We start from the raw sequence: 13,819 nt of genomic DNA on the forward strand, positions 1-13,819 counted from the left end.
CATCCATCTCTTGAAGCCCTAGTGAGAAATATAATATTTGCACAAAGTTTAATACTATTCTTTTCCCCAATACTTTATGTAATACTTAGGCAATGTAATTTTTCTCACTAAACTCCATACAGGCACTCCTATCCCTCTTATTTCCTCCAGGGAATATAATATAATAAATATAATAGGATATGTAATATATATTTTCTTTATAGATTTAATATGTATTTTATATATGTAATATATATTCATTTTTGTGATATATGTTATGTTAATGTTTATTCATTTATAATTAAATTAATAAATTTATATGAATGCAATATGCATATATTTCATATATATTATATATTATATTAATAGTTTCCTTTGTATGCTACATGAAAAAGGCTGGGAAGTATTTGGTTGGGGGAACCATAATTATCAAGTCTTTTCCTAAAATTCTGTCACCTCTCCTACCCCATAATTTCTTCAAGGGGATATTCATACAAGAAATACCGTCAAAGGAACATGAAATACCACTGAGCTTATCTTCTTAACCCCATAACCATATTCTCTGGTAAAATAACTTGGAATACTTGGTTTTTAGTTCAGGGACCAAGAGAAATGTATCATAATTCCATCTGAGATGGATTTTTCAATTCTGACATGTGAGAGTTAAACCTACCTCTTCAATTGCTGCAGCCACGTAGAAAGAGTAAGTGTGAGTCACTTGGCACTCATGGTGGCTCTGTCCATTCAATGGACACTGTCCACTCATAGTTCAATCAATGGCCTAGAATCCTCCCATTCAGATTAGCATTTCTCCCTTGGTATTCATGATTAATGATGGGGGAGTGCATATGCTTCCACAGAAGTGTGTAAAATTGACTCTACTGTGCTCAACAAATTCAAGGAAAATGTATAGTAAACATTCTTTAAGAACTTTTTTTTTCTGCTTTCTGTTTTGTATTACCATTTCAAACCTGAAATTGTCTAAATTGGATGCAGTCATATTTTTCAGAGAATGTGCTTCAACAAAGTTTCCCTCATGATGTTGGCTTTTGATTTATATTGTAAAATAATAATATAAAATTAATGTTATTTAATTTACTCCAATGCATGTACATTCATCACAGTTTCTAGTACTCCTGAAGAAGAAATCCAAAAATGAAGTTTAATTTTTGAGTAAGTAAATGTTATAAATGTTCAAGCCAGCAACTAACATTAACATACACACACACACACCTGCTAGCCATTCAGTTTTGAGGAAAAAAAAAATCAGAATATCAGTCGATTAGAATAGTTTTTCCTATAAAATTTTACTAAGAAGTTGGCTGAATTTAAATGTTACCCAAAATTTATGGTTTAATAAGATTTTTCTATGTTACTTGCTTTTACTTTTTGTCATGTATGTGACAGGTTTCAGTGTAGTAATGGGTTTTAAATCATGCTTTTCTCTCAACTTACGAATAGGAAAATTTCATTATATTTTTGCTTTAGACAGAAAAGAAAGCATAGGTATAAGACAAACTTCATGTGATCTCATAAATGAAGACTGAGGTAAACATCATGTGATTTTAAAAGGAGCCTACAGAATCATGTTAATCTGTTATAATGAGACAATATTTTTTGAAAGTTGCTTTTGTGCAAAAGTAACTTTATCAGTGACGTAAAGAGCATCTGAAGGTCATCTTCTAGTTCCCCCTTAAAGAAAAAATAAAGAAAAAAATCAGTAAATATTACAGGGGCATCATCTTTCCTGATTTGGAAGATAATACATATAGCTAGAATGCTTGGACACGTATTAAAAATGAAAGTGAAAGAAGAAATACCACATTACTTTGAGCTCTTCAAATTGAAAAGACAGGGAAGAATGCAAGCAAGAAAAGGTCCGTAAACTCTGGCTCCCTCCCTTTCTTCCTGCCTCTACCTTTCTCAAAATAAAAACAACTATCTGTTACAGAAGCAAGATGCTCTAAGATACAGAAAACTCAGAAATCAATATAAATTATAAAGACTGATATTAATGTAATTTTTAATTGAAAAATCAAATTGATACTCCTTTTAAAAATGTTAACCTCTGTATTTGTCCTATAGATGGCCAAACAAGCAAGTAGAAACCCAACGAAAGCAACCCTAACAACATTAAAAAAAAATCCTTGTATTGGTTTGAAATTAAACTTTGTCCTTTTTAAAATTTTATATTCATTTCACTCAGGATAGCTAATAACGGTTCTTAAGAGTTAATGAGTGTTTGGATTCATAGGAATTAGGACTTCACAGTAGAGCAGCAAATCATAAAGAGTTTAAAATCTCAATGACTTTCTTGTTCTCAGAAGACATGTTTCGCTTTACATATTAAGGCAGAAGGAAGTCTGAGGGCAGATTGCCCAGTTAATGACTAGATATCAAGACTTTTCCTTGAAGCCAAAGGAATTTAAATGTGTTTTTTATCAGGATTTTCCTTGCTTTAATTGTGATTGTCCTGCAGATGCATAAGAAGTTCATTGAGATGATCTACAAATAACCATCCTGCAAGCCACACATGTAGCGTTCAGGGTTCATAGGAGTGTTCTCTCAGAATACAGCGAAAGCATTTCAATCTTGATAAGTCATAAAAACTCTACCCTGTGCTCATTTTAAAGCTTACCTTTGCAAGAGCCAAAATGCTTTTACAAGGGACTTGTGTATTCTGTCAGTACTTTTGGAGAATCACATTGAACTCTACCATCACCTTTTTTTTTTTTTCTCATTTCCCCACTCTTGGGTTTTTATGTTTATAAATGGGAATGCGTTTATGATAATTATAAGCAAGTAGAAAACTCCATTTGATTGTTTTTGTTATTTTAAACAAAAGTCAACCTTTAAAGTTAATCTGAATTATAAAATACTGGATGTTCCATCATTCATTCTTGCCCTTATTTATTTTTTCAATGACATTGGGTTGAGTATAAATGCCTGCTGGATACTGGACTAAGTGCTAGGAAGACACAAACAGGAAACTCAAACTTTGTTCTCTCAGTGAGTATTGGGACACAATAAGAGAGTACAGTGTGGCATATGCTTGCTAGAGGATACCTCTCCCCTATAACCAAAGAGGCCAAGAACCTTGTTTATAAAATGGTAATAAACACAATATTTGGTCTGTGCATGCTCAAGAGGGAGTTCTAAATGTAGGAGCAGAAATTATATGGAGAAGTGGCTAAAGGTCTGATCAGATTGGCATGATACAACATTATGCAGAGTTGAGGATTTTGCTGATGGCAGTGAGGGAACAATTAAATTAATCTTACAGGCATTAAGCAAAGACCTGCTGCCTGCATTTGAACAATGAACTGGAGACTTCGAAACTTGAGATAGGAAGGTTATTCTATTGATTCAAGTAAGAAATGATGCTAGTCCTGACTCAAGGAGTGAGCGGCATTAGTGATAATGAGGATCAATTGACAGGAGTTAGAGATTCATGGAATATGGACTAGGCCAAAAGAAAACTCAGAGGACAGTCAGGCTTCTAGCTTAAAAGATAGCATGATGAATGATTGTACCACTTACTGAGATAATAATGACAAGATAAAACAGAGAATGTTGGTATGGAATGATGGTGTTATTATCCAAACATGTACAAGTAACTTCTTCAACACATTTGTTTGAATAGAAACCTAACTTTTTTGCCCCCAAATTAAGAACTCCTAACTTAAATACAATACACAAATCTGAAAAAAGATAACTAAAAATGCTATTTGTTGATCATAAGTTATTCTCATCAAAAAGAAAAAAAAATGTTATTACCGTTCTTTGTGAGGCATTCTGTTTGGCTTAGGTATGATAAGATACTCTGTAACAAAAGAGCATCTGCTAGGATTTTTATTCAGTCCTTCCTTCTACTTCCCAGTAATACCTAGCAGGGCTAGAGTGGAGCCAAGATTAGATCTGATTTTGAGCTCTCCTGTGTTCCCAGCTGACAGAATGCTTATTATATATGTGCATTCACAATACGGACTTCTCAGTACTATGGCAGGGAAACAGGTTGGAAAGTTAGGGCAGTTGATCTACAGGCCCAGATATATTTGACATTCATTCAGTTCTTAATACAATGTTCCATGTCAAAATTTGGAAGAATACAGGAGACTAATCTGCTCGTATTTGTACTCGTTAACAGTGTAACATGACACACAGTTTAATAAAAGAATAACAAAAGATAATCCCCACGTGTCTTTTGAGAGTACCTCAAAAATGAGTCTTGATTTATACTCTTGCCTAATTAAACCTGATTATTAGAATAGCCTATCCTTTGATGACATTGTAAAGTGATGCTATTTCTTAAAGAAATGTCTAATATTCTCAGTGGTTAAGAGTCTAGAAAATCACAGCTGCACTAAAAAAAATAAGCATTTTTAAAGTAAAAAATACAAGACTATAGTAAGAGCTCACCTAATTGTACATGTAACGGTGTTATAACAAACTGATAGAGGCAGAGAAAGGGTGGCAAAAACTCCCTTGTTGGGTTACTTGTTTAACAAAATGATTTGGGTATGGAGTCAATTCTTTTATATACCATGAACTCACCAACATGATAGGGCAAATTAGTGGCCACTGGAATAAATGAGGAACAGGGAGTGGTAAATGTGGGATGCTTTAAAACCTATGGGCCAGAACATATACACCTAGTAAATAAGATTAATAGGCAACACATTTTCTCTTATCTCAGACTACATTTCCACACATGTCTTATTCTTCAGCCTTGTGGAAGTTCTGTCAGCTTACCAGACAAACCATGCTCCTTTCTCTCTATATCTTTGCAAATGATATTATCTTTGCTGGTTGGAATGTCCTATGCCACCTGAGTCCTCTTCAGCTTAGCTAAAAATTCGATGTAGGGTTGAATTATATTGATTTTCCTTCGTATTCCACCCATCCCAAGCCTCGTCTTGACAGAACAATTCCTATCCTTCTCTTGATTCTCACCTAGAATGTCCTGGAAGTTAAGCATGGGCATGTGGTAAACAATTTCTCTTCACCTCTGTCTGGTTTTTGTATTTGCCTTTGCTATCACTGATGATCATTGGAAAATCTGAGACCATGTTACTCTTACTATGTTTTTATTAGTGTTACTTATATTGACTTTGATAAGTTATCCTTCTGGGATGTTCTCATATTCTTACTCCCCTACTCCCAAATTTCTGGAAAAGCTCATTCTAATTTTGTTACTACATTACAGTCTGACGTCTAGAAGTTCATAGGGAGATATGGGGTTGAAGGAACTTGTCACAGAAGCACAGAGATTAATATTGCTGGAATTGCAACGGAAAACCCTCTGTTTTACAAGCTCAGCCTTCTGGATGTAATTGTTTCTGCAAGAGAACAATGTAATATGGCCTTCAAAGTGCTGTGTTAGCTTCTTGTTTTATATTACTATAGTATTATTGCAGATAATAGACCCTGTTCACTTTTATTTGTCTTTCAGTGAAGTTTTCTACTAGAGACAAAATGTCAGGTCTAATTATTATGCAAAACACATTATTTGCTCATCACTCTTTAGAATTCTTATATACATTTAGGGCCATATTATAGTTTTATGTGGAAAGAAGGATAATAGACCTCTATGGAAATAGGTAAAACACAGAGGTTAAAAAAATAATAATAAACCTCGCAGCCCTAAACATGATTTCAAAGCGTTTCTTTAGGAGCTTGTTTCTTTCTCAAATGGTATAAATACCAGAACGATGAATCTAATTGAAAATAAATGTGTCAGTGAGTTTGGCCTTCAAGAATTTAAAGGAAAATATGATAAATTCTTTTGTTTCTTTTGGCATAAACTGTAAATTATTTTCCCTTTCCATCTGAGAAGTATATGAGTAGCTTCTCAAAATGCTTATGGAAATTATATTTTTCACCATAATATTTTTCTTATTACGAACAATATGAATAATGGGAAATAGAAGCTAAACTCTGACATTTAGGCAAAAAAAAAAAAATGTTCCTTTGACTTAATTAGGAATGTGTTGCAAGTTGTTTCATTAACTCATTGAGTATCTGCCACGTGTTAATAATTGTATATATGTCCCAAAGGAGCATATTTGACACTACCAATGACAGATACTTCTCAGAATAGTCAATTACCAGTAAATCCCTTCCTTTTTCTTCTGTTTCCTTTCAACTCAAACAATGTATGTGGCAAAAGAGATCTGCAGTGTATCCCAGATACAGAGGAAACTTCCATTGTATTTATAGAAGCCTTAACCCTAAGTTAAGATGAAAGGGAAGGGCAGGACAAGTGCTGTGTATAAAACTTTATACCTTCATAGATTGGCTTATGCCTATGTTTTTAGATTCTGCATTCTTCATATAGTCTCCAGTCCAGAAATATAGAAACTTGGCCAGGCACTCTATTCTTTCTCTCTTTTATATATATGGTTAATTAAGTTGATGACTTTTCCCTCACTATGATTACTTCCTGAGAAGCAATTTCTTTTTCTCGATTATTGGACATATCTTTAATTTTTCACCATTTTGCTTTTAATGATAGAGTAGTAGTATGGAATTACCATTATTACCTGAGCTTTGGGATCAGAAAGATTTAGGTTCATTCCCAGTTTTACTTTTTATTAGCAGTTTTAACCAAGTTCAAGGACTTATGTTTAAAAAAAAATTATCTCTTCTGTATAGTGTGATAATAAAAGTACGTATATTGTTGTAATGATTAAATATCATATATAAATATATTAAATATGATTAAGCATATAGTCCTTGAGACCAGTTAAGTGTTACCTACCACTATTTACCCCTAACCCTTTTTTTAAAAAAAAGGTTTTATTTATTTGACAAAGAGAGACACAGCGAGAGAGGGAGCACAAGCAGGGGGAGTGGGAGAGGGAGAAGCAGGCTTCCCGCAGAGCAGGAAGCCCTGTGCGGGGCTACATCCCAGGACCCCGGGATCATGACCTGAGCCAAAGGCAGACGCTTAATGACTGAGCCACCCAGGTGCCTCAGCCCTAACCCTTTTTTAATTGGCTCTTTGTTTTGTAGTAATTATCCCAGAGATATGTAATGGAAGATCCATGGAGAATTTTCAGTGAATTTATTTAATACTTGTTCATATATCTGTTTGGGTTGAGGAAGAGACAAAGTAATGTTCTAAAATACTGTCTTTATATTTTGGGCACATTATGGGTTGATAGCTTGGGGAACTAAACATAAATGTTTAGAAGAGAAAATAACTCAATGTAATTCACACTTTGTGCCTGTAATGTACATAGAACCCTCTGTAAGGCAGTTCCTTTCCTCCAGGATTTGTAGTCTCTTGCCGGAGACAGAGAGAATAAGTATACTAGTATGCATTTGACTATGATTTGGTGAAATGTGGTGTCACACAAGTGGTATAGAATTTTAAAGAAGGAGGAGATGGCATTCCTGGTGTGGCATGGGGATAGGAGAGAAGAGAGGAAGGGAGCAGTCTTCAATAATGTATTTTAACTAACTCTTGAAAATCCCTAGGATCCTTTGCAAGCATAGGTGGGAGGTGCTGGAGGATGGGATCGTGCTCCAAAGTATTGAATTATGTGAACAAAATTTTAGTTGGAGAAAATTCTGTCATTTTCATCAAATAGTGAAGAGTCTAGCTTAACCAGCAATATGGACATGAGGAAAGAAGTAGTGGGGCAGGAAGTTTGAGGGGTAGTTTGTAACCATCTTGTAGGGGGTCTTAAATGTCCAGGTGAGACTTTGTGCATAATTTTGTCTGCAGCTAAAATTCTTCAAAAGATCTTGATCAGATTTGCAGCTTAGAAACTGTCAGGATTATGTGGGAAACTTTAGGGTAGAGAGGGACTTGAAAGTGGAAGATCAGTTAGGTTGTTGCTCTAGGGCAGAAGGTAATGAGTGTCTGAACTGGGGAGATAGCAATGGGGATGGAAAGAAGAGGAACAGTGTGAGAGATGCACAGAGACTGAATCTGCAGTGCTTGGTTACTGGTTAATTGGATGTAGGAAGTGAGTATGAGGGAATCAAAGATGCCTCGGTGACTGGGTTGGGACCATTCACAGAATTAGGATGTCAAGAGGAAGCTTTGGTTTTCAGGGGAAAAAAAAAATGGTGAGTTTGGTCTTTGAAATACTGGGTTAGAGGCATAAAGGTCAGGCAAACTCTGGGATATGAATCTAAATATCAAGGGAAAAGTTATTGCTAGTAATAAAGTTAGGAGTTTTCAACATAAAGGTGATAATTAAGGCCGTGGGGGGTTATGAGATTACCCAAAGCAGAGAAGATAATAGGCAATGAGAGATCCTGGGGATACACCTACATTTAGGGAAGGGAAAATTATAAGCTGTTGAAGGTGATCAAATCATGGGTTAACACAATTGGTAAATTAAAGGGAAGTCCCAAAATTTTTTTATGCTTTGCCCCTCTGGCAGCCTCTAGTAATGCTAATCCATGGAAAGTTCATACATAATGATGACAGAGCAGGAGCTAAATGGATGAGAAAATGAAAGTGTTTTTGATTCTCAGTGATAAATTATTGATGCCTTGATCTTTCTTAAATGCCCTATGTATAAATAGAGCAAATAATAGGGGATGAGTTTTATGAGTTTATATGATGGAATTAAGAAAGTATGACTAAGTTTAGTGATTTTCTCCTATTCGGGGATTGCATTTCCCTGTTCCTTTTTGATCATTAGTTAATTATAAATACAACAGGCTAAAGCAGTGCTGGAGTGAACACATATTAAAAGTATGTAGTACAAATTAAAAAATTTTTATTTCTGGAATGTAATACTGCTGGAGATTAATAAAAAAATGAAATCTTTTTGGATCAGATTTGTAAATTAATAATTAAATTAAATATTATATATTGTAATGACTTTTAATTGAATGAATTTAAATATACTTGTACATAGTGTATAGCCAAAAAAAAGGAGGATGGGAGCATGCTCCAAAGTTTCCCCTAACTAAATACTTAATCATTTTACTTGTCTAAATACTTAAATCTTTTTAGAATTTAAGAATTATACTGTGGCAAAAATATTTGTCATTAATGACATGTTGATCAAAACTAGGCTTAAAATGTGAAAAAAAAAAATTATTTCCAATGCATTTTCTTAGACAAAAAATATTTATATCTACCTTCATTTCTGTGTTAAAAAGTGTTAAAAAGCTTTTACTTTTTAAAAATCTTAGGAATTCAAAAAGATTGACTTCTCAATTTTCTTTGAAACTGTTGATGTTGTAAAAGTAATTTAATCCCACAGTTTCACATCCGGAAAAAAGAATGTTCATCTGATATTTATAAATTTGGTTTTGCCCATATTAAATAATGTAATTACTTATAGCAAATGAAAAATAATTTGATTATTTATAATTGGAAGATTGTCTAGCAGAATTATTTGAACAGCATATGAAAATATGTGTTTTGCTGGTTTATTTCTTACTTGTATTTTATTTCTCCTATTACACAAATCTGTTTACCATCTTAAATGTCTGCTACAACATAGTATTGTTGAAGAGCTACTTGTGTGATACCTATTTTTGCATCTCTCCCAGTTTTAGTTGACATACACATATACACAAGTGCATATCCAAGGCTTGCAGATAATAATTACATGTGTGAAATTTAAACAAAGTAGAAACAGTTAGGTAACCCATGGATAGAACTCTACTTTAGATTATATATACACTGTTAAAATCTTTATTTGTGTTGTGCTGTAGTTCAGAGAATATAAAATGTTTATAAGATGTTATCGTAACTCTAAAGAAAGTTATTATTAATCGAAAATGTCAAAGCTTGTTTTGGCTTTTGTTTTTCATGCTACATAAGGTATTTCCTTGTTTTCCTCGTACAAGATTGTGATATAGACTTTGAATTATGCGACCACATGACAAGGGACATCATAGGTATTTTGGTAAGAGCTTTAGTAATCTCATTTCCTGGGTCCTTCCTAATTTCACGGCTTCATCTCTGGTTGCTCCTTATACCCGTGCTCTGTCTAACTCTGTGGCTTTGGGTTCTGTCATTGCCATGCCCTTCTCTCCCTTTTTGGCTTTTCTAACTCCCAGTCATATTTTAGTTTTTGGCATTTGGGGCAAGAGGCAGTGTAACTTAGTGATAAAGAGGATAGTTTCTTGGGCCAGAATGTCTGGCGTTCAGTCTGGACTCCATTACTTGCTAGATGTCTGACTTCTCTTATCTTTCAAATAGGAATAATAACCATAGAGTTATTGTGTTAAATGAGTTCATCTGTATCATTTACTTAAAAAAATGTTACAGCATCAGTAGGTAATGTGTCAGTGAGTCTATTTTTCTCTTCTCTCTTTTAATCTGTTCTATATCGTCTGGTGTCACTTCCCCTGGGAAGCCTTCCTTGATCCCCGGAGGCTAAGGTATGACAACACTACCATACCTTGTCTCTTGACTCATCTGTTTTCTTCCTTTGACTCCGTTTAATAACAGACACTGTGTCTTTCATCTTTATATTCTAAGCACCCAAAATTGGGAATGCTCTGTGAAAGGTACTCATGTTTGTTGAATGAGTAAATAAATTAATGAGATTTTGGAGATATGTTCTGTTGTGTGAGAATTTATATCAAAGAATAATAACCTCTATGTAAACTACCAGGGAAAATCCAAATCTAAAATTCTTTGACATTATGGAAAAAAAACATGAAGCTTTTTACTTCTTGAGTCTATTCATAGGACTACAACCCTGAAGACAAGTGCATTTTTCCATTTAAAAATGGATCTAATGCAAGTTGAATATAAATGCGTGCATTAACTACTTTGAAATGTGCAAAATTACACTTTTAATTTATACTTGGGGCACAATATTTGAGACATTGTGACCATAGACTTTAAAATTGAGAAACTAAAAGCACTTTCATTATTTCTTTAAAAATGGAGTATATTAAATAAAAGGCTTTGAAATCATTATATGTGGTTTTAAAAATATTTTATGACTGTGAGTTCAACCTATGCTTATATTCCTTATCTGTACTTTGACTTGAATAGTTGGCGAGGAATACTGGTTCCTGAGGAAGGTAATGATTTTAGTTTTCAATAGGATAAATTTCTAGGTGTTCATGAGCCCGTTCTGTAGGAATTTTTTGAATAATGGGAATTAAAGTAGTTTAGATCTTTAGCAACAGATTTAGGTATCACCTACAGAGAGAAAAATCACATAAATGTATGAAATGTCCCAGAAGGGTTAGTGTAAATGTAGAAGGGAAGTGAAGAGAATTTGGATAGCATTTCTGACTGTTTTTGCTGATTAGTTATTCCCTGGGTCTTTCAAGATTAACTGTAAAAATCTTACCATATAATTAACTGGGTTTGCCCCACCCTCAAAAAAAAAAAAAAAAAAGCAGTCTTCTCAGATCAGATGGATATATGAATTGTTTCATTTTAATGAAGCACTGCTTATTTCAGTTTTTGTCATGACTAGAGAATTCCAAGGCTTGGCATTGAGTTTGGTGAACACAGACTGGAGAGAGAAGATTTTGGCTTTTGGAATTTTGCATGTAAGTTGTTATTATAGTTTGAAGGGAACGGGGATTTCCCCATTCATTATTCAAGTCTTGCTGCACCCCTGCTTAGTGATCTGACACTACTGAAAAAAAATGGTACCACCATCCTGCTGTGGTAATGCGAAAATATCAAGAGATTTGATAGATGATTAAATGACTTGGGTTTGGTGGAAACTTCATTTTTGTAGGTGTATGGAGAAGCAAGAATGATGGAAATATATTAATCTGTACATTCTTGGAAGTTTCTAGGGATTAGTGTAAGTGTAGGTGGCAATGCTTGACACTAAAATGTATTAGGGAACTTATTACACTATCATATTATAGTTATGTGTATATTATATACCTTTTCCTCCTTGATCATAAAAGTCTTGAGATATGGCACTGTGTTTTATTTACCATGTGTATGCTAGGGTCCTTAATATTATCTGTGGCTCATGATATTTACTCAATAAATATTTCTTTAATGACATATTAATTAAAATTCAAATAGCAAAATACTTGTGATCTGTAGACCACCACCTGTGAAAGCAAGGGGTGGCTGACAAAATATTGTTGTGCTTGAATGGCATATCACTGATGAGCCTATTCAGCAAAAAAAGAAAAGAAAAAAGAATAGAGAATGAGCATGTGTGTTTGCACACATGTTCTTTCACATATCTGAATCTCAGAAAAATCTCATTAAATGTTTTGCTCCCATCTCTACCCTACAGGAACCAAGTTTTTCTCCTAGTCTAACTTAGGTCTTACTAATGGGCTGCAGTTCCGATTTCAGTTGTTTGCTTCTGGGCTGGGTGGAAGCTGCTCAGTAATTCCCTTAGGTTTGCTGGGGGGTTGAGGGGAGGTGAGGAGGAAAGGTGAGTGCCTTACATCATTCTGTGACAGCCTCAGGGGTTCATTCAAGAATCTTAGTGGCTTGCTGTGGTGAGAGCAGTGAACAGCCCTCCAGTTGGAAAGACATTATAATTATTTCCTTCATTCAGCAAGCATTTACTGTGAACCTACTGTGTATAAATAAATGACTCTGTTTAGATGAACTGGAGAAATGTGAAGATTTAACCCCTACTTGGGAAGAAATTATAAACCAATAGACCAAATGAAGCAAGAAGGGGGAGCAAACCTGATTTAAATCATCCTTGAGGGATCTGGGATGCTTTCTGGAATAGTATTCTCATGCGTGATGTGTCTCCTAAATTTTTAATGGTATACCTTATATTTCCTCATGTCTGCATTACTTTGTCCTTAGTGATTTTTGAGAAAAGCAGACAGTTCTTTTTATCCTCCAGTATAATTTTTGTTGGCCTCTGGAAATATTACTTCACCTCCCATAACCCAACTTAAAAAAAACATAGCATCTGTGTTTTGAAGGAAGGTGTTGTGTTTTCTGCCACATGCATATAAAATAAGGAAAGGATCATTTTGGCTCTCTGAGTAAATTACTTATTTGATTTCATTCAGTCTGTTTTATAATACTGAGTAGCTAACAAGCTAAAACAAAATATTTGGCAGAGTTGATGATCTCTTCCCTTAGAGATCTTAGAATCAGAAGGCGTGCCTCAATTTATATGAAGGTCACCGGTTTACACCGAGTGTGTGAGGAAAGAAGGCAGTCAAATATGCACAGCTGCATCTAGACAGGAAAAGTCTTGCATTTATAGCTAGAGCAGCTCTTCGCTTTATCTTTGAAGTTAGAATAAGAGCTTATATGACTTGGAGTAGGGGAAAAAAGTTTATCAGCAAGATCATTAATAACTTGGGACTCAGCTTTTCAAGTTACAATTAGATGCTCAACAGCTGTGACCTTCAAGAGCTGCTCATTACTGTTGGTCCTGATTGTTCACTCCCACTCTAGAGCTCTTTTCAGAAATAGTTTCTCTGACATCATTGACCCCAGGGGTCAGAGTGAGAAATGAGTCTTCAAGCATTCATTTATAAGTCTTTTTCTGTAGGATGCTGCATGTGTGTGGATGTGTGTGTGTAAGGAATTCAGCCGGTGGGTAATGCTTCACTGTAATCCAGCTGTTTGGTCGCATCCCGATTAGGATGATGTCTGTTCGATGAAGGGGCACTCCTGGGAGTAGCAAGAAGATTTAGTGGCCTCCAGAACAGAGTAAAACTGATGGTAACACAGGCTCTGTTTTATTTAGATGTTTTAAAAAAAGGTCTCAATGCACATGCTTGCCAAACTCTGTCATGCACTGTGTAGCATCTCAACGGATCAGCAGGGATTTTAAATGTGCTATGTGCTCGCCATACACTGCAACCCAAAGAGAAAGTGGGGATTAGAGAAACTGTAGTGAAGTATGAAATGAAAGCTCAGCTGGAAAAGGAGGACTGGATT

At 34.8% G+C, this 13,819-nt stretch overlaps 1 protein-coding gene across 25 annotated transcripts in view; it reads left to right on the forward strand.

Annotated features, from left to right (window-relative positions):
• Positions 1-13,819, forward strand: part of ADGRL3 (adhesion G protein-coupled receptor L3) — an 829,014-nt gene that overhangs the window by 322,209 nt on the left and 492,986 nt on the right. The window lies entirely within an intron of this gene.

This window comes from Phoca vitulina, unplaced genomic scaffold (assembly GCF_004348235.1).
Source record: "Phoca vitulina isolate PV1807 unplaced genomic scaffold, GSC_HSeal_1.0 scaffold3, whole genome shotgun sequence".
Taxonomy (NCBI): Eukaryota; Metazoa; Chordata; class Mammalia; order Carnivora; family Phocidae; genus Phoca; species Phoca vitulina.